The sequence below is a fragment of the Macrobrachium rosenbergii genome, chromosome 55, assembly GCF_040412425.1.
Source record: "Macrobrachium rosenbergii isolate ZJJX-2024 chromosome 55, ASM4041242v1, whole genome shotgun sequence".
Taxonomy (NCBI): Eukaryota; Metazoa; Arthropoda; class Malacostraca; order Decapoda; family Palaemonidae; genus Macrobrachium; species Macrobrachium rosenbergii.
In genome coordinates, this window is record NC_089795.1 from 81,895,442 (window position 1) to 81,917,600 (window position 22,159).

Here is a 22,159-nt window from a genome sequence, read left to right on the forward strand (position 1 = left end):
GAGTGCCAGAGTTTGGAGCTTTAGGGATGCAGTGTTGAGGGGCCCAATGAGAATGGCAGATAGTGTAATAGATAGGAGTGTAAGAGCAAGTAATGTGGAGGTGCCAGTGAGGATGAATGGTGGGTTTGTAAAGGGAACAACGGGTTGGACAGGTTAGGGATAGTAGTGTACAAGGGAAGGTCGGTGAGTGGAAGTCAGGTTGAAGTGTTTTAGATATGGAAAGGAAGGACATACAAAGAATGAGTGTAGGTGGGCTTTAGGAGCATATTTTCGGGTATGGGCAATCGGGACATTTGGTAAGTGAGTGTACGAAAGATAGGGGGGTTAAATGCTACAGGTGCGGACTGGTGGGTCATATTGCTAATGGTTGTAGGGGTACCCGAATGAATGTAATATGTGGCAACTGTGGTAAGAATGGGCATTATGTGACAATGTGTTCAGAACCGAGAGCGAAATGTGTCGAATGTGGAATGGAAGGGCATGTTTTAAGTGTATGTAGACGAAAGGAGTGACTGTGACAGCGAATTCCGGGAAACTGAGTGTGAAGGGGTTCAAATGGGTGGATCCTCAGGATGCAAGCGGTGCGTGTGATGCATGTACGTGAGGGGTTGTTGCATGAGGGAGGCTTTGCTGGAAAGACTGACGAGTGCATGAGTGTGCAAGTGTGTTGTAAGGGAGTAAGATTGATTGCGTTGTTAGATACCGGTTGTAGTATGAATGTCATATTTAAGAATGGATGGGAGAAATTGAGGAATACGTGTGAAATTAGGAATTGTCAGAAGTAAGAGGGATTGGAAATTTAGGATAGCAGTGGTTGGAAGGTGTGTGAACAGGTTAGAAATTGGGGTGTAATGATGGAAGAAAGTGATTTTTGTGTGATTGAGAGTACGAAAAATGCGGGATGGTGGTCCATCCTAGTATGAATGTAATTGAATTACATATGAAAGAGAATGTGCTTGGGATTTGTATTTGGGGAAGGATGGTAGGGTTGAGCAAAAAATTGTGGAAGAGAGTGCCTGTAATTGCGACAGAGAGGGTAAAAAGTGCCACATGAGATTGGAGAAGTTGAGTGTGAAAGTGGCATGGCCGGATAGCCTCCGGGATAGCCAACAATGATAGTTGTGAGTATGTAGTTGAGGGAATAGACGTAAATAAATTAGTCAGGGCAAATGTGTGTGTATATGATGGGGTGTATAAATGGTTGAAATCGAATGTGGGTGAACCAAGTATGCATGAGAGCTTGTGTATGGAGGATCAGCAATTGGTTTTGATAGAGTATGGTAGGAAACGTAAGAAAGGGGAAGAACGTAGAAGTGAACGGAATGATCGTAAGTTGTGTGATAGGGTGTGAGTGCCAAAGTGAAAATGAGTGATAAAGCGTGCAATACGGATGAATGGGATGGTATGAATAGAACGTATAGCATATGCGGGTTTGATATAACTGAGTTGACTGAACGTGTAGGGGTGAGTGAACGGTTGGAGGTGAGCGAAAGTGTAAGAGTAAGAGAGCGTAGCAGTAATAGACGAGTGATTGAAAGCATGAATGAATCGTTGCAATAATTGGAAAGGTCAATGAGCGAATGGGATGGGTTAGTTGAAGAATTGGGGGAGATATTTGGGAACGAGTTAGAGGGTATAGATGAGCTTGTGGGTGAAATTGAGAGTGGTAATAGTGAAGAAGATAGCGTGAATCTGAGAGAGAATGGAGGAGAAAATGTAAATCTGAATGTTGCTGGAAGAGAGAGCAAGTCTGAGAGAATGATTGCGTGCCCGCGAACGCGTTCTAAAGGACCTGCTAGTGAGCATCCGTGGGTGTTGCGTAAGGCAATTTGAATGCAGTGTGAAAAGTGTTGGTTGGAAAATGCTAAAAGGGGGAGAATTATAGAGGGATGAATGAATTTTTACTTAGCATTTCCCAACGTTCTGTGTGTGTGTGAGAGAGAGAGAGACAGAGAGACAGAGAGAGAGTGAGTTTTAGTTTGCCGTTTGAGATGGTTTTGTAAAGTAACGTAAGTTTTGAGAGAGAGAGAGAGAGAGAGAGAGAGAGAGAGAGAGAGAGAGAGAGAGAGAGAGAAGAGAGAGCGAGTGTAATTGTCATTAGTGAGTGTTTCGGTTGTTGGAAGAGGGATATGGTCGTTTGTTGAGTTGTTTACGGCGCTGTCTGTCTGTGAAAATGTGAAGGAATTTCGGTTTTGGGGGAGTCTTTAGTCAGAGCTAGTGCCGGTCAGTGGTTTCGTGTTGGACAGTTTTTTGTATGTTTTTCCGAGAGTTGTTGGTTTTTCTTGTTGGTGTGCTATTTTATTGTGTGTATATGGTTCTATTTCCTTTTTTTTAATTTATATTTCCTTGTTGTGTAGAGTCTGTTTTCAGTTTTGTTTGTGTGGTTTGTGTGCTGTGTTGGCGACCGTGGACACCTTTAATCCATCTCCCAGCAACCGAGGATCAGGGTGAGTGTTGTGTGTGGTTATATGTTCTGTGTATCTGTGTTGTGTGTTGTTTTTGTGTTTTTGAATTCCGCTACATTATATTATGCTAAAGGGCAACTGGTGTTGCAGTTACAATTAAGATTGTGGCGGGTAGTGTGACTGGAGTGAAAGGATGGAAGAGGAGCTGGTGAGGTTGAGAGAGGAGTTGTGGCTGTCAAGAGAGGAGAATGCATGGTTAAAGAGTGAGAATGAGAAATTGAGGCTTCAGTTGGAAGAGATGGGATCATTGGTAAAAAGGAGCGAAAAGAGGAAATGAAAGGGGGAGATGAAAGAGTCAGAAGAGAGAATGGAAGAGAGGGTGGATAAAAAGTTGGAGGGAATGATGAAAGGTGTGGAAGAAATGGTGAAAGGTATGTTCAGGGTGTTTTTGGAGAAGGGGCTGTTGGAGGCAGGTCCTCTGGAACGTGTGAAGGGGCAGAGAGAGAGAAAAAGGAGGAAGAAGTGAATGGGCGTGAGTGATGAAAGGATGTGGGAATAGGAAGTAAGAAACGAGAGAATGAGAGGCAGGGTAAGAAAAGGGGAATGAAAAGCAAAGGAAGGAACAGAGGAAAGTAAGGATAAGTCAGGGGAAGAAAAAAAGGAAGAAGGGAAAGAAAGGAAACTGGTAAGAAGGGTAAGGAAGTGGGAAAGGCAGGAAAGAAGGAGAGGGAAAAAGACAGTAGTGATAGTGAGGTGGATGGAGGTGAATGAATAAAAGTGGATAAAAGAAGGGGAAGAAGAGTGTAATGAGTAAGATGAATGTAAGTATGGAAGTGGACTCTTGTATCTGGAAGGGGGTATGAAAGGACAGAGTGAAAGAAGGAAAGTGAGTGAAAGTGGAGAAGAAGTGAGAAAGGCTATGTATGAGGGAGGCACGGTGTGAAAGGTATAATGAGTATGGAAGTAGGGATGTGCATGATTTCTTTAGGGAGTATGAAAGGTTTTGTCAGGATAAGTATGGGGAGAGTAAGAGAGTGTGGGCACGAGAATTAGGAGAATATTTGACTGGGTTTATTGATATGTATAGGGTTATTATGGAGTGTGGGAGATGTTGAGTATGACAAGGTGAAAGCTAGACTAGTTGAGCAGCAAGGAGGCGTATGAAAGGAGTGTTAAATATAAGAGGAAGAAATGGATTTGATGAGGCAAGAATGAAAGCTGGGAAACCTTGTCACTGTATGCTTGTAGGCTGAGACGTTGGTGAGGAAAGAAGTTTGGGGATGATGGGATAGATGAACAAGGAGTTAGTACGAAAGTTGTTAGAGAGTGCCAGATGGAGTGAGAGAATTTACTGAACTTGAAGCGGAAGGAGAAGAAAAGATGGACGAGTGAAAGGTTGACTTGGGAGAAATTTTGGAAATTGTAGAAGATTATGAGCTTGACAGGGTTATAAAAGAGAGCAGAAGTGTGAGTGTAAGGGCTGGGGTAGATGAGAGTGCCAGAGTTTGGAAGCTTTAGATGCAGTGTTGAGGGGCCCAATGAGAATGGGCAGATAGTGTAATAGATAGGAGTGTAAGAGCAAGTAATGTGGAGTGCCAGTGAGGATGAATGGTGGGTTTGTAAGGAACAATGGGTTGGACGGGTTAGGGATAGTAGTGTACAAGGGGAAGGTCGGTGAGTGGAAGTCGAGCGAAGTGTTTTAGATATGGAAAAAGGAAGGACATACAAAGAATGAGTGTAGGTGGGCTTTAGAGCATATTTTCGGTATGGGCAATCGGGACATTTGGTAGTGAGTGTACAGAAAGATAGGGGGTTAAAATGCTACAGGTGCGGACTGGTAGGTCATGTGCATTAATGGTTGTAGGGTACCGAATCGAATGTAATATGTGGCAACTGTGGTAAGAATGGCATTATGTGACAATGTTTCAGAACCGAGAGCGAAATGTGTCGAATGTGGAATGGAAGGGCATGTTTTAAGTGTATGTAGAAAGAGGGTGACTGTGACAGCGAATTCGGGAAACTGAGTGTGAAGGGGTTCAAATGGGTGGATCCTCCAGGATGCAAGCGCGGTGCGTGTGATGCATGTACGTGAGGGGTTGTTGCATGAGGGAGGCTTTGCTGGAAAGACTGACGAGTGCATGAGTGTGCAAGTGTGTTGTAAGGGAGTAAGATTGATTGCGTTATTAGATACCGGTTGTAGTATGAATGTCATATTTAAGAATGGATGGGAGAAATTGAGGAATACGTGTGAAATTAGGAATTGTCAGGGGGAAGTAAGAGGGATTGGAAATTTAAGGATAGCAGTGGTTGGAAGAGTGTGTGAACGGTTAGAAATTGGGGGTGTAATGATGGAAGAAAGTGATTTTTGTGTGATTGAGAGTACGAAAAAATGCGGGATGGTGGTCCATCCTAGTATGAATGTAATTGAATTACGTATGAAAGGGAATGTGCTTGGGGATTTGTATTTGGGGAAGGATGGTAGGGTTGAGCAAAAATTGTGGAAGAGAGTGCCTGTAATTGCGACAGAGAGGGTAAAAGTGCCACATGAGATTGGAGAAGTTGAGGTGAAAGTGGCATGGCTGGATAGCCTCGGGATAGAAACAATGATAGTTGTGAGTATGTAGTTGAGGGGAATAGACGTAAATAAATTAGTCAGGGCAAATGTGTGTGTATATGATGGGGTGTATAAATGGTTAAATCAGAATGTGGGTGAACCAAGTATGCATGAGAGCTTGTGTATGGAGGATCAGCAATTGGTTTTGATAGAGTATGGTAGGAAACGTAAGAAAGGGAAGAACGTAAGTGAACGGAATGATCGTAAGTTGTGTGATAGGGGTGTGAGTGCCAAAGTGAAAATGAGTGGATAAAGCGTGCAATACGGATGAATGGGATGGTATGAATAGAACGTATAGCATATGCGGGTTTGATATAACTGAGTTGACTGAACGTGGCAGGGAGTGAGTGAACGGTTGGAGGTGAGCGAAAGTGTAAGAGTAAGAGAGCGTAGCAGTAATAGACGAGCAGTGATTGAAAGCTTTGAATGAATCGTTGCAATAATTGGAAAGGTCAATGAGCGAATGGGATGGGTTAGTTGGAAGAATTGGGGGAGATATTTGGGAACGAGTTAGAGGGTATAGATGAGCTTGTGGGTGAAATTGAGAGTGGTAATAGTGAAGAAGATAGTGAATCTGAGAGAGAATGGAGGAGAAAAAATGTAAATCTGAATGTTGCTGGAAGAGAGAGCAAGTCTGAGAGAATGATTGCGTGCCCGCGAACGCGTTCTAAAGGACCTGCTAGTGAGCATCCGTGGGTGTTGCGTAAGGCACTTGAATGCAGTGTAAGCGTTGGTTGGAAAATGCTAAAAGGGGGAGAATTATAGAGGGATGGAATGAATTTTACTTAGCATTTCCCAACGTTCTGTGTGTGTGTGAGAGAGAGAGACAGAGAGACAGAGAGAGAGTGAGTTTTAGTTTGCCGTTTGAGATGGTTTTGTAAAGTAACGTAAGTTTTGAGAGAGAGAGAGAGAGAGAGAGAGAGAGAGAGAGAGAGAGAGAGAGAGAGAGAGAGAGAGAGAGAGAGAGAAGAGAGAGCGAGTGTAATTGTCATTAGTGAGTGTTTCGGTTGTTGGAAGAGGGATAAGGGTCGTTTGTTGGAGTTTGTTTACGGCGCTGTCTGTCTGTGAAAATGGGAAGCGAGATTTCGGTTTTGGGGAGTCTTTAGTCAGAGCTAGTGCCGGTCAGTGGTTTCGTGTTGGACAGTTTTTGTATGTTTTTCCGAGAGTTGTTGGGTTTTCTTGTTGGTGTGCTATTTTATTGTGTATATGGTCTTCTATTTTTTATTTATATTTCCTTGTTGTGTAGTCTGTTTTCAGTTTTGTTTGTGTGGTTTTTTGTGCTGTGTTGGTGACTCGTGGACACCTTAATCCATCTCCCAGCAACCGAGGATCAGGGTGAGTGTTGTGTGTGGTTATATGTTCTATGTTTCTGTGTTGTGTGTTGTTTTTGTGTTTTTGAATTCCGCCACAACCTGTTTCCTCTTACAGCAGGAAGATAACTTTAGTTACAGATTCCAGTTTACAAAGCACACGCTATCGCTTCGCTCAGGCCTCCGACTTTATCCGGGTTTGGAACTTGCTTAAATGCAGTTGTTTGAAACGATTTAAACCCTAGAATACAGTCGTCGATTAGTTTTGCTGTCAGGTTGGTATGGATAAATTTCGGATATCGGATAATGCTTTAAAAAGTTCAAGTTTTATTATTGCAACCCGGAGTCGCCTTTAACTGGATTTAAGAGAGAGAGAGAGAGAGAGAGAGAGAGAGAGAGAGAGAGAGAGAGAGAGAGAGAGAGAGAGAGAGAGAGATCTATAGTGTTAGAAAAAGGTGTCAACAAGAATCGGTCCCCAAATTAGGATTTTCAAACTCGGAGTCGGGTAGACGGAAAAGAAATGGACGTTTTTCTTGAAGGTGAAGTTAATTGCATATTTCTCCTTTCCAGATTCCGATGGAAATAGACACCGTCTTTTCATCGGTTACAAAGGAATCGAATCCCAAAAGGACGAAGAGGCTGATAGGATCTTCAAGGAAAAGGAGATCGCCTTTCCATCTGAATTTAAAAGTGAGCATAGTATACCGTCTATTCCAAGTCAGATTTTATTTAGTCATTATTCTGGTCGATCACGTTTTATATTCTTATTGTACCTTTAATATCACTAACTATTGAACGCTTCGATAGTTTTCAATACGACCTTTGCATTCCGACGTCAAGCCTTCCTGTTCCTGTTCATTTATTTAACAAGCCATCATTTCATTATTCTCCATTGTTTTCTGCCCTACTGTGTTTTTATAAATATGGGAAGATATGGTTGGGATTATCATCAACCTCATTACTATTCTTGGTAAGTTAATAGAACCTTATTTTTCTTGGTTTTTCCTCTCTTTCAGTTTGCCTTTGTTCGTCTTCTACATAAGCTTTCCCGTGCACTCTTTGTTGGATCAGCTCTCTCTCTCTCTCTCTCTCTCTCTCTCTCTCTCTCTCTCTCTCTTCTCTCTCTCTCTCTCTCTCTCACTTAATGAATCCTCATTTCCAATTTGGTCTGCTCATTTCACTTCCCAATCTCCTCCTAGTTGGTACTTGGTATGATATTAATCTCCTTTTCCACCGTATAAGTCTCCAGTCCAAAACAAAAGTTTGTTTGTTTTTCCAATTTTCAATTGCTGCTGTAACTCGTAGCTGTCCCTTTTTTGTTGCAGGGTTTTCGTTATCACAGACTGTAGGTCTCAGGTACCTGAAGTTTCCCATCTTATCAACCCGTTCCCTGCCCAGTGATATTGTGCGATCGTGCGCGATCACTGCAGTCTATCTCGTAAAGCTTGCAGCGGGGTTGGAAATGGGCATTGATATACTGAAGATTTTACTTTTAGTTTTCTGTAAAATTAAACTATTGTAACGGCTTTGTCTGTCCGTCCGCAGTTTTTCTGTCCGCCTGTGCAGGTTCACATTAACGTTCAGTTTTTCCTCCACAGGCCCACAGTGCAGGCATTACTGAACGTTAGTGGCGGCCTTTAGACGTAAAACTATGGGAGAACCAAGATCAAAAGCGCAAGTAAAACATCGCCAATTTACGCGGTAGAGAGTGGTAGGTACCTGTAGAGGTCTTGCCGCTGTCCTCTCGAGCACAGCGACAAACTAAAATTTCTTAGGTCATTTATATGGCAATAGCTCAATTACCGAGTTCTTAACCTGATCTAAAATTGCAGCAACAGGATTAAAGAATTGGTATTTATAGTTTTTCGTTTCTAATTTGCAACTCATGATCTCTCTTTCGCTTGCCTGTGTTTCAGTTCATTTAGGGTGAATGACTTAAGCAAATCTTTTGTGTCGTTCTTTGAATTTGCGTTTGTGTTTATATATATATATATATATATATATATATATATATATATATATATATATATATATATATATATATATATATGTTTTATTATGAAAAAGTATGCTATGCAGATAAAATATAAATGAATAAACATCCACGTTGACTGTTAAATTTTACTGAGAAACGTGGAAAAACATGGTCAATATCAGTGTCTTCGAAAAAGAAAGTCGGGTTGGGGGTGAGGGGTGGGCTGCGATTTAAGTAAGAGAACAGGTTTTTAAAATTTGTGATAAAGCCTAGGAAAAATCGTGAAATCTTTTGAAAAACGTAGTTTTAGAGAGCCAAAATATGTTTAATAAAAAAACAAACAAATAAAAACTGGAGAATACCTACCTTCAGCTAGTTACAAGAGGTACCAATAATTGAAAGGAAACGTTCTGTGCAAAAAAAATAGCACTAGTATTGCCCATTTTTCCAGTTTAGCATAAGTTTATAGCCAATATTTTCTTTTATTCCGTTATGTATTGTTTAGAATAACCATTTTCTGTAAAATTTTGAGTTTTATAATCTTATAATAAAATTTTAATTAAGAGTGAATCTCGTTAAACCCACCACAACGCTCATTGGCTGCTTGGAATCGGAAATGCACGGAATACTGGAACCGAAAGTTACCGGATCCGTGGAAGGGGAACCGGTCCGCACAGAACTCTGCAAAAGGTGCTTAGTATTAGCTTATGAAGTACTCTTTTATGGTGAGTCAAGTGTTGATACTGAAGCTCTCCCTGGTGTATAATATGTTATTTAATTGTTAGATTAGCCTGTTGAAAATACATTGTCGACCATGCTAGGGTAGTACCCTACTGAGGGCATGGTGCTTGTGTTTTTCCACCAATAGGAATGTTTTATAAAAACATTAGGTCATACAATAGGCTACTGTAAGTATTTTATTCCTCGCCAGTACCAAATTTGATGTAAAAAATTATCGAATAATGATAATTTTCTCATTTTTCTTCACGGAATATCCGTTAGGGGTCAAGTGAATTAGTTTTCTTTTTGCAATAAAACTAGGCAAATATTGTCATGGTTAGCCTATTGCCCAGATAGCCTACATGAACCACGAATTTTTTCGACGAGTAATGTTTTATGCTTTCCTAAAAGTGTTTTTGCAGCAGACTACTCGTTTTTTGCTATTTTTCTACCCTAGCCCATCCCCCCTCACCAGTGCAAAACAATTTTTGGCTGGGCCAAACCGAAAACGAGTGCAATGCATCTATCAGAAAAGTAGGATAGCCTATGCCTCAGCCTAACCTAACTTAGAACACGTTAAAAGTCACAAAGGCTGAAAATACTTGGAGTAGGCCTATACTAACCAATGGCACTGGGTCCTTACCTGGCCCAAAGCAAAGGAACCCCCTCCTCCCCCTCCCCAACCTTAATATAGGATGCTTGGATACTTGCCAGGTCCCCCCCCCAACTCCCCTGGCCATGTTTGACCTAGAGCATCATAAGAGAATGTGCATGGATGTGTCAGAATAACCCAAATTAGGTCACCAGGTCCTTACCTGACCAAGGGACAAAGAGAACCTCCCCCTTTCCCCCCATAGTCTTACCTAGAGCACCCATTAAAGTTACGTACAGAGGTGCATCCTACCTAATGTAAGCTGCCAGATTCTTACCTGGTTGTGCCCCCACCCCCTACCCTGCCATTCCATTCCAAAACCCATTCTCGTTAAAGGATTTGAATTTTTGTTACACACGTTGGGGTAAGTTAATAATTTGCTTCATACTCGATTCTTTACAGTTTTTGCTTTTGCATTCCTCTCTCACTAGAAATTCACAGGCTTTTCATGAACACCAGGGGCAAGTGGTTGAACAGGCTATATGATTAGTAGTTCTATTCGAATCTTCTCCAGTTAGGGAAAGTTATGTCTTAATCTGCAGATTTGCTGGTGATGAGCACTGTCAACTCAAAGTTGATGGGAGTTAATACTGGGTTTTTGGTACTCTGCATAATAAATGAGTGTAAACTTTGGCACTGTATACTCAACATTATGGCAGCCATGGAAAAGCATTTGTGAATGGTGACGTTGCTGATTGGCTGGGATATTTCCCTGGTAGTGAAGTGAATCAACTCTATCTTAACATAATTGTTTGTACAGTGTTTTCATAATGCATGTGTTTACTTTACAGTAACCTACAAGACTAGGGTTTGAGGTAAGGTTTAGACTTGGGGTTGATCTTAGGCACTTACGGTACATTGTTATACCGTACATAATACTTTTATTTTATCTGTAGATTTATGGTTTAAATTACATGGTGTATTTAGTATGCAGCAGCTTACTACAGTAAAGCCCCTGGACTCGCGTTCTCTCAATACACGGACTCAGCGATTCACGGATATCTGTATGGAACACATATACACATTATTTCGTGGAAAATTTGCTTATTCGCGTTATTTTTCACTGAGAAATATTCACTAGTTATTGTATTTTCATATATTCATGACTAAATGGACTTTTGGTGATAAAATTAATAAAACACTCGGGTACTGTATAGGCATTTTTAGAGTCGGTTTTAAGTATTCACGGGGCGGTTGTCGTACACATCCCCCCCTGAACACTGGGGGTCGACTGTAATTGTATGTTCTTTATATTAAGTGTAATCAGCCATAGCTTGAATAATGACTTGATTTGGACACTTTTCTTGCTATAGTACTGTTATTTAGTTACTGGTTTGTTTGGTGCTGCAAGATGTATGCTATATGCTTAGTTTGTTATGAACTGTAATGATTAAGAGTTTGTAGGGTAAGCTATGTCCTTTGGCAAGGTTGGTTAGGGTTTTAAGTAGACAAAGCCAGGTTATTTGTCAGCCATAAAAGTGTGTTACATAATACTGCCTGGTGTTTGGGTTCATTTACAGTATATAAATAGTTTAATACAATGCTTGTTTAGTTTTGTGTAGTAATTTTGATCAAAATCAATAACCCAAGTAGTGATGGGGCAACCATCTGGACCCTTATATTTTGACTGCCAAAGTAATTGATTTAATGCAGTTTTACAAAACTACCAAATTGATATGTGGCCTATTGTGACATTAGACAGAATGATCCAGTATGTATGGGGAACAGAGGGATACTGCAAAGAATTTCCCCCTTATTTTGCTTGCTAATTTGATTTTTTTTTTTTTTTTTTTTTTTTTTTGTAAATACTACTGTTTATATATGACTCTTTTGATTTATCTTGATATGGAATTATATTGTACTCCTCTGCTTATGGAATTATATTGTACTCCTCTGCTTAATTTAACTCCATATGGGGTGTGTATTCTGTGGGAGCCCTAGCAGATTTATGACCCAATGTAGCTTACTCCTGAATTTGTGCTCATTTTAATTCTATACCTACTGATTATAATGATACCTAGAATTGTGCTCAATAGGTTAGTGGGAATTAAACATTTCAAACACATGGTTGATGATTTTTTTCATTGAAAATTCACAATATTGTAAAATCTGTGCATCATTTTAATGCACTAGAAAGATTGGATAACTTGACAGTGGTGTGAAAATTTTGGAAACAATTTTTTTCATCATTTTACTCTTGTGTTCCATTACCAGTTCATTGGAATGTCTCCTACTTATGATACTCTTGAATTGCAGGTGTGGTTTTAAAGCCAAACTATGGAAAAATTAGGCAATGCAAGTATTAGACCCAAGAGTCTTCTGTACCAGATGCAAGTTCAGAAAAGTTTGGGAGAAAGTAAGTATTCTTAATTTTTAGTATTGCTTAGTTCCCAAGTAGCTGTTTATATTATGCAGTGTAAAAGTTAAAAAGAGTGTGATGCTCCTAGTTTGGCTGTGTACATTTAATTCGAGTAATTGCTGAATTTTTTTCCATTGAATGTTCACATTACCTGTATAGTGAAGCTTTTATGCAGAATTAATGCATTATAAAGGTTGGGTAGACTTGGCAGGGGTAGTGAAATTTTTGGAAATTGACCAGTTTTCCTATATAATTGTGCTTTGTGTGTCATTTATGATACTGGATAGGACATCTTGTACCTAATAATTATGTACTCTTGAATTGCAGGGTTACTTGAAAAGCCAAGATTCAGGAAGATGAGGCAATACAGGTGTTAGATCTAAGAGTCTTCTGCAGCAGAGGCAAGTTCAGAACTATAAAAAAGTACTTACTCTTTATTCTCAGTATTGTTTAGTGCCAAAGAGCTAATTATACAGTATATACACTATAATAGTTAAAAAGAATGGTTCTGAGTAGGGACTATACATTTAGTTGGAGTAAATGCTGAATTTTTTTTTTTTTTTTTTTTTTTTTTTTTTTTTTTTTGAATATTCAGTTATAGTACTATATTGTTAAACAGTTACTTTGTGTCAATGAATCTCCAAGATTGGGTAAACTTAGTAGTGGTAGGAAAGTTGTAGAATGTTTGCTAGTTTTTGTACATAATGTTGCTTTGTGTTCATTTACAAGATCTATGGAATGTCTTTCACTAACGATGTACCCTTGAATTGCAGGTATTCATGTAAGATGAAGAATGCAGGTGCTACTCAGGTGTCTTCTGTACCAGAGACGTGTTCAGAATTGTGCAGAAGAAAGTATGTATATTTAATTGTCAGTATTTGGTACAAATTAGCTAATTATATTACGCAATGTAGTAGGTTCGAAATATTGACTCTACATTTATTAAACATGGATATGAAATGTACTTCCTTCTTAATTTCCAGAGTTTTTGTATGAGCAATCTGTATTAACGGAGACATAAATTATGTACAGTACGATATTCTATGGCTAGTTTATATAATTAGAAATTGACTTTTTAAATGACATAAGAGAAACTATATTAATTAGAATACACAAAACAGTTACATCATCTTGCAGTATGTCTTGTATTTTTCCAGAATTTAGTTTTAAGCATATTTTTTTACAGCTCATTTATCTAGCGTAGTAAATCTTTTAATAAAACTTATGTTGAAAACCTTGTCAGCAAAATGAGACTCAAGATGAGGCATAATTACAAAGGGAATTTTATGAAATTTGCTAGATTTTATCCCCTTTAAAATAAGGTTGTTCAGTGTGGAATAGTTTCAGATTTCTCCCTTTATTGTCACATGCTCATCCAAAGGTGGTTTCAAGTTTTAATATATCTTGATGGTTTTTAAAAGGTAAAGGCATTAACCCTAAACAGAACTCTCTCTCTCTCTCTCTCTCTCTCTCTCTCTCTCTCTCTCTCTCTCTCTCTCTCTCTCTCTCTCTCTCTCTCTCTCCTGTTGCTGATTTCTTTTTTATCAGTATTTTTTGGCTACTGTCAATACCTGTTAATAAAAATTCAAAGGGTGTTGTATGAGAGTGTTTGAATTTATACAAAATTCCCTGGGTTAATGGTATTTTTGGTTTGAATTTTTATTTTTTAGTTATTAAAAGCACCTTTGAACAGTAAAGGATAAAAAATCGTAGCCTTTTTTAAGCATATCTTGGTATTTTTCATAATTAAAGAACACAGCATTCCCATGTATTGGATGATAATCAAAGTTTGTGATTTTTCATTGCAAGAGGTAGTGGGAGGGGAAAGTGGCATATAGTTTGTATACACTGTTCAAAAACTTATACAGATTTTTATACTTTACCTCTAATATGTTGAGTGTATAGTCTGTACATTTGTTGGTCACAGGTAATGAATGTGGGGACATGTTTAACAATGCACCTTAAACCAGTTAGCCTCTTGCATGAGTTTTGTTGGTATTTCATGTTTTCTGTACGTTTATCATATTGATACACGCAGTTACTTATGTTTAATTTTTCTTAAGAGTTTGACAGTTGAAAGCAATAGCCACACCCAACTACTGGGTGTTCCAACGTAATGAATAAAAGCTTTTTACGGTATAGTGAATTACTTTCATAAAGTTTGTATATACCGAGTTGCATCCTTACCCCACACCCATCCTTTAACTGCTAAACAACAAGGTTGAATGACATAATGTGTATTTCAGTAAAAATCTTGTGCATTTGTGTGTGTTCATTTTAAGATTCAAGGGTCCTTTGGTCACTCAGAAAAATTAATTCTCTCTCTCTCTCTCTTTCTCTCTCAAACCTCTTGATCAATTGCCCCGTGAACCAGAATTTTAAGGACAACTGCAAATGACAGTAGCTCAGCAGTGTCTTCATAAGGCTGAGGTGTTAGCTTTCTTATAACCCTCTCCTCTTATCCTGTATTGGGACAGGATTGTTGTTATATGGTACTTCTGGCAGTTGTGTACTTTTTAACAAGAAGCCCCATTTTGTTTGTTGGGAGAGGTTTATTGGTCGATTGGTTCCATACTAGCTAGGTTCAAAATGAAGGTTCTTTTTAGTAGGGCCACTGAAATTTTTAATTGGCATTGTAATTACAAGGGTATCCTAATTTTAGCATTCAAATATCCAGGATTGTACAGGAATCTGCTATTGTGGTGGATTTTTAGAAGGGTCTTTGAATGCCTAATGAAATAATCAAGAATTACAGTGTTTGTAGTTTTTATGATTTTTATCAAAATAAACTCATGTCAACTATATTAAAAGTCCAATTATGGTAAAATTTAAAATGTGCTTTGTTTTTCTTTAACAGGTCAGTTCAAGTACTTAATGTGTTGGTAAATTGCCATAGACTTCATCTGTTTTCTGTAGTTTCTAAGGATTTGAGACTGATTATCAGTACATACCTGAATTAATGGTTATCAGAGTATAATTTTGTTGTTCATAATGATAAAGTTCATTTTGCCATAACCATATGGTTCTCTGTGACCACTCCTGTTGTGAATAATTAGGCAGGTTGTTGGTTACAGAGGAGTATTGAAATACACTTGTGTATTTTTGAGTGTTGTGTAACACACATTATGTAGGCCTTTGGTGTCAACCTCGAAATTAAAATCTTTGGTTTTCAGACTATTTTGTTTAGCACTGTCATTTTTCTTGGTTGTTACCCCTTCTACTGTTTTCTTAGAGTTTGCAGCATAATGCTGCCTTTTTTTTTTTTTTTTTTTTATCAAAGAACGCTTTTTGGTATGTATGTGCTGTATCTTGTAATGATTGAAGGTAGCATCCTTGAATTTAAGGTTTTGCTACTTGGTTATCTCGTCACAAGCGTTTGCAGCACATTCTTTCATAACTGTCCTAAAACTGAATGAGATAGTTTTTTGGGTCTGTCAGTGGTTCCAATTTCTTTATGTGAAAGCTTGGAAGTATGGTGCTATTTGTAGTAGCCTGACCTTTTGAGTATTGTCTTGTTTGCATAGACAGATACCTAGACAAGTCTTCTGCAGCTTGAGCTACTGAAAATAGTACGATTGCAAGCTGGTTCATCCCATAGAACTTGGAATGAAGTTTTCCCTGTAGGTGGGGTACAGTTTACCTCATGTAGTGCACAGGCATTATTTAAAGGTACTGTATTTGCAGCATCCCTTCAGGCCCTAGCTGCAGCCTCTTTCATTCCTTTTACTGTACCTCCATTCATATTTTTTCCACCCCCTCTAACAATTTTCGTAGTGCATCTGCAAGGTTTTCCTCTTGTTACACTTTCAAACCTTCTTACTGTTCATTTTTCCCTTTCAGCATGGAATGATCTCATAGGTCCCAGCACTTGTTCTTTGGCCTAAATTCGATATTTTATTCTGCTCTTGGAATGAAGTTTTGAATGCAGCTTAGTTATTGACTGAGCAGATGAAGTATGCTCATTTATTCATTTTGGATGGAAGGAGGCAAGGGGGCTGTCTCAAATGGACAAGAGTCATACTTAGCAGCATCTTTGCAAATATATACTGCTAGTTCTTGGATTCTATCTCCATGTCTGCAGTTGACTGACATTTAGAATTTTAAGCTTTTCTTTCTCTGAAATGTTTGTGATAAATCTGTTTTATCTTGAATATGCAGATTTAATGTTGGTTCATTGTTGTCTATGGCCACATTTAGCTGTTTGGACAAGTTAGCCATAGTGAACATTTTTGTGGACTGGTGGTTGTGAAATATGTCTGCCAGTCTCTCAGATGGAATCATTTTGTTTCCCTTGTCAAAATGTTGGTTATGGTTATTTTCATTTCAATTCTGGGGGCACACGGTTAAAAGGTACTGGTGCTGGACACTCTTGATAGAGCGCAATAAAAAGCTAGCAGCTTATGGCTTATCAAAATTATTTTTGTTATAAACTTTTAATTCATTGATTACTAGTTATCCACACGATTTGTTTCTGCAGAATGATTGTCGTACGAATGCACAGTTTTTTTAGGTCCTGTGAACTTCAACCGTTCTTCTTGGGAGAGTAGTAGAGATGTAAAACTGTTTCCTTAGATGTGTAAAAAGTAAATATGTGCTATAAAGTTGTACAGTATGTTTAAATGGAAGAACCCAAGAGTATTCTATCAATTATTGGAGGGTGCAGTTTTAGCTCTGAGCTATCAGTGTTTAAAAAAACCTGTAATCCAAAAGCTTCAGGTAATAGAACCAACCCCCAATTAAGAAAAAATCAGCGTTCTTAAATTTTATATTTTCATAAAATCTGTGTAGTGCTTATGTTTGAATATGTTTCTCTCCATGTGTTGTTGCCTTTTTACCCAGTCTCTCCCTCACCCTAATGTTAAATGTCATGATAGGATGATTTATTTTGTATAGAAAACCTTGATGCATCACATGACTTTCATTGAAAGAAAGTGGTGAAATTTAAACTTATTGAAATAAGTGATTGTGCTTACCTAACACACACACACACACACACACACACACACACACACACACACACACACACACACACACACACACACACACACACACACACACACTCTCTCTCTCTCCTGTGGATGTTTAAGTAGCTCTGAAATCAGTGATACAAATGGAAGGAACACTGAATGTAAATGAAGGAAATACAGATGTATAAAAGTTTAAAAGTTTACATGAAGCTGTTTCACGAAGTTTTACATTATCTGTGGAAGAAAGTAAATGCAGGAAGAATAGAGGTAAGTTTAAATGGAAAAATAAATGCAAACTCAAAACCTTTTAATTAAATAATTACAAGGAAAACTGAACATTATTGTAATTCTTGTTGTTGTGGCAGTTCCTTTAGCCTCTGTATGTCTAGGTCCAAACAATTGCCACACCCTCCAGTAATATACGGAATCATTTCTGTATCTAGTTAATGAATAAAAAAGCTTTAGTGCTTGACTTCTAACTACATTTATTCATATGTCATTCCCCCTCTTCTAATGTAAAATGTCAAGGGTTTTTTCATTTAACGTTACCTAACATTACAGTAGTTTAATTAAGAGTGATTATCAGTTTTAGTGGGTTTTTTATGAGTAATGAAGTATATATGTACCTTTTTAGCCCAGTGTATTGTTGAAATCTTATCTAGTGTATATTAAGTGGGTACAGCATTTTGACCACTTAGAGAGGCTTCTAACCACCTTTGGTTTGGTGCAAGAGACATTTGTAGGTCCTATTTTGATAAAGCAAAGGCATGTAAGAACTGATTCATTACATACTTCGCATAGGTTAATAAATTGTTCATAGCATTGAGCTTGATAGTTGTTCCTACACAAATACAAACCTTTGTTCTTTGAATTGGTTTTAGCTTGCAAAAGTGAGCTGGAACAGCATTTCAGACTTACTGACCAGGTAGTTAACTACTGACAAGCCAGGGGAACCCTGTCCACTAGTCTGTGTACACACTGCTTTGCTTCTGGCTGCCACCAAGTTCAGATATATCTCTGGACTCAGCATGACTTTGTTGTTTGAACTTTTCAAGAATAAACTTGAGTACTGTATTCCTTTTCCTTCTTTGATTCTTTACTATCGTTGTATTATTATAATACAAACCTGTCTGTTGGTATTCCTAGCAAGGACGAATTTTTGGGGCCATCCAGAGCAAGGGTGAATGACCCGTTTGTGCAGCTCGTCCATGCCTCGTTTCTCACTCTGTGGACTGGGTATGGGCTGCAGTGAGCTTAGTGCTCTCCCTGCTTCACTGCAGTACTTTGTGATCACATAGAGGGGAGGTTTGCATGACAGTACTTCGTGATCACATAGAGGGGAGGTTTGCATGACATGTCTATGTGGACCATTTGCTTCCATTCATCCAATCTATGGATTGGGTTTGGGTTGCCAGCAGTCCAGGGATGTTCTTCTCTATCCATGGTCAGATGACTTTGGTGATGGGGCAGCACTTTGGCTTCTTACTGCAATTCTTAGGGATCAAATGGGAAAGGAGTTCCACAACTCTCTCATGCTGCTTGTTCAGTTCTCGAATTCCCAGTTTTGAATCAAGTTTTAAGGGGCAATGCCCTGGTGTTTCCTGTCCTACCATGGTTGGACAGTTATTGCGATGGGAGCTCTTCCACCTTGTGTGTGTGTTTATAGGGCCACTTAGAGCTTACACAACAAGGTTATGTGGTCTGTGTCTTTGGATCTTTTTTTCCTATTTCGATTCTTTCATTGGGGGGGGTAGAAGATGCTTCTTTTTCTGGCTCTCCCCATAGCAAGTCTTAATAGGCTTCTGGGCTTCCAATGGTTGGTACATATGTATGGAAAGGACCAACGGGCTCATGCTAGCGGCACTGTAAGTACTGCTGCATCTATTGCTTCATGCACTGGCGCAATCACTACCACTGGGTCTGCGGGCCCTTAGGGTACTGGTCAGGTTAGCAAGGCTGACGGGACGGGTCTGGTCAGGGTTCTAAGATCACTGATCAGGGTTCTCAGATCACTGGTCCGGGACCCTGTGCTAGTAAAGCCAGTGTTAGCATGCAAGAATAAGAATTAAACATGCAAGTGTTCATATGTTTTCCATGGGAACGAATCGGGGGGTCCCAGGAAGTGACAGAACCTGGGCGGTCTGTCAACCAGGGTTAGTAGAGGAGATTCTCTTCCCTTTTTCTCTCGAACAGTGCCAAGCCAGCAATACAGGCAGACTAGATTCTCAGTGGGGTTTTGTTGTAGTCTCTCTCTCTCTCTCTCTCTCTCTCTCTCTCTCTCTCTCTCTCTCTCTCTCTCTCTCTCTCTCTCTCTCTCTCTCTCTCTCTCACATTTGAAGGTGGCAACTTATAGTAGACTGCCATGGTATGTTTTAGGTCGGACTTCTGGTCCTTTACCTTAGTGAATGTGACACTTTGTAGGGTTAGATGCCTGAAGGAAAATGGCTACATGCAAGAGAGACTTTTGTCTGGGGTCAGGTTTTTTACGTACCTGGCCTACCAAGCAACTACCTGTAAACCAGCTCTAGTGTGGGGAGACAGGATACAGTTTTGTCTCAATTTCTAGGCTTTTTGGCATTGAGTCAGTGTTGGCACTGAGAATTTGAGTGGCTTTGGGTTCTGCCTCTCCCATTTTTGGGATGAGGTAAAGGCTGTGGCAGAGCCTGTGCAGTTGTATACTAGCACCTGTCTTGCCAGGCAGAGCCATGAAAACTCCCAGGTCTACATGGCACTGCAGTAGAACATTTGTGTTTGACTGGCCGTTTCTTCTTCAGGGCAGAGGAAGTCACAAGCTTCTATACTCCCACAGGGTATACCTAACTAATGCTCCTCTAAAAGGTAGTTTTGTCATGCCTTTTTTATTTTTTTTTTTTTACCCATCCATTTTTGGCAGGGTAGTGAAGAGGAAGGGGGTGGAGAATGCGAGGGTGGTTGTTGTCCCTTCCAGTTGCCATACTAAGAGGGTTCTTCGTGACAGCAACGTTTTTCGGTAACTCGAGGAGTGGATACCTTACGGAAAGGGTTTCTATCTGCTTCTCTCCTTTGAGTCCCCAACACGAATTACTCTTTTTTTTTTTTTCATCACAAAAGTTCTGATTGCAGTAGGACTAAGCTTTTTTAGGTGCATATGCCATACATTCAATATCACACCAATGCACTAGATGTTGAGAGAGAGCTACTTCTTTTTGGTATATCGAGGATGCAGGTATTTTCAAACACACATCCATAGATACTTTGTGCACCCACTTAATCCTCTCGGGAAGGCTTTCATTCACGAGTTTCGACTGCCCTCCCCCTACAGTCTGAAGGAGATATTCATGCTGGAGTAATTTTGAATCTTTTCGGTAAGGGGCATGTTTTCTTTGACATTTTTGGGTATTAGAGAAGTCCTGGCAAACTCATTGCTGTAATTGTCCTTGACATTTTTGGGTATTAGAGAAGTCCTGGCAAACTCATTGCTGTAATTGCCATAGGACAACTGTCTTCTCAAGGTGTAACAACTTTTATAATTGGTCCTCTTTCGTAATTAGAGAGTAGAGTACTTGGGTATGCCATTTATGACAGCAGCGAGAATGTTAGTAGGATTCTTGCATTGGCTGACTCAGGGAGGTTGCAAGCTAGTTCACGTCTTGTCAGAAACAATCTGCTTGGCAGTGGCACCCATTATAGGTCATCTGTCGTCCTTTGAGAATCCTTTCCATGGAGCATATACTCCCCCATGCCTGGTTTAGCGTCTCAAGAAATTTGAATCTTCTGAGTTATCTGGGCTTAATGGCACTTGGAAGGATGGAGGTCTTTCTTGCTCAAAATTGTCCCGAATTTTGTAACTAGATTCAGAATTGTCAAGTCGAGTCAGTTCAAATCATCGTCGTTCTCTCCCTGAAAGACTTTCAAGTAGTCTTCCATGTGAGACACTGTTAGGGTGCCATATTACTAAAGGAACTAGACACCTCAGATTTGTATGTCGACAACTCTTTGGTTAGTACTAAAAGTTAAAGGACTAGTTTCCGAGTACACTGTATCTCTTGGCTCTGAGAGTCAGTCCATGGGTCTTGCCCATTGTGGAGGGTGAGTTGCAGCCTGGATGAGAGCTCATGGTAGTAGGGGCATTGCCTTGTCCTTAGCACTGGGTAGGAACCTGTCAGTTTCTCAGGTATTATGAGCTGAGAGGTGATCATGTCTGATTACCTGCATGATTTATCTACAGAAGGTTACCCACTGGTCTTGAACACATTTGCCTTTGGCTGGTGGTGGTTGCTTATGGGTTGGGATAGCAAGTCACCTCCCATTGGGACAGGTAACACCTCGTCTATAAGGTACAGCTGGCAGGAGAAAGGAAAGGCAAGACTGGTGCTCTCTCTGAACTTGATTGTGTTTGCCTGCAAACACTGTTTTAATGCCTCTGACACTTTAGTATAATGTAGGTTCTTACAGCCTGATTGTGAGTAACTGCTACATCCCATGTGTAGTATGCTAGAGTTTGGGGGGTCCCTTCCTCTACTCCAAGTGGACCAGGAAGTTGACATTATGGGTATGGCAAATCCTTCCACCAGTGGGAAGAAGTCTATGTAAAGTGCAAAGGTTTATATATATTTTGGGTAGGAATATTTTGTATTTTTCCTTCCTACCCAAACATATAAACCTGAAGTTCTTTTAAAAGGGCCCACTTCAGCCCTCCCTCTCATCTGGCACTGGGGCTGGGAGGCAAAGTTGGGTGTAGACCAACCAGTGGGCAAGGTTTCCTGCCTGTCAGCAGTTACATTATCAGTGTTTGAAATTATAATTGTATTATATACAATGATCATTTCCAACATAACTGCGTATTTTATACAAGTAGTTAACTTTTTAAATTTGTTATATTTTGTAGATTTGTGATGTGAATTGTAGTTCACTTTTAATATTTTGTAGATTTCACATAACACATTGTAGAGCAGATGTGAATTTTGTTACTCTTTAAAAATTAAATTATTTCTATTTTACAGATTACCTTGTGGGAAGAGGATGTCACTATCAAAAAATAAAACAAGCCGGTAATCCAGGGCAGTTTTTAAAAAATCTGGACATCTCAAAGTTTTTTGCTGCTGTGTTGTGACGACTAATGTGTTATATTACATACAGTGTTTGTGAAATCAAGCATTACATTTTAGTTTTAATGAA

General features: G+C 39.4%; 1 long non-coding RNA gene across 2 annotated transcripts; it reads left to right on the forward strand.

The window, feature by feature from the left end:
* Positions 1-2,217: 2,217 nt before the first annotated feature.
* On the forward strand, positions 2,218-22,121 carry LOC136835514 (uncharacterized). Of its 2 annotated transcripts, none has more exons than XR_010852179.1 (7): positions 2,218-2,252; positions 6,900-7,019; positions 8,869-9,029; positions 11,933-12,032; positions 12,363-12,436; positions 12,809-12,889; positions 21,985-22,121. It is a non-coding gene; the product is annotated as an uncharacterized lncRNA (long non-coding RNA). The 2 variants fall into 2 exon arrangements; XR_010852180.1 differs by lacking the exon at positions 2,218-2,252 and adding an exon at positions 6,322-6,354.
* The last annotated feature ends 38 nt before the right edge of the window (positions 22,122-22,159 follow it).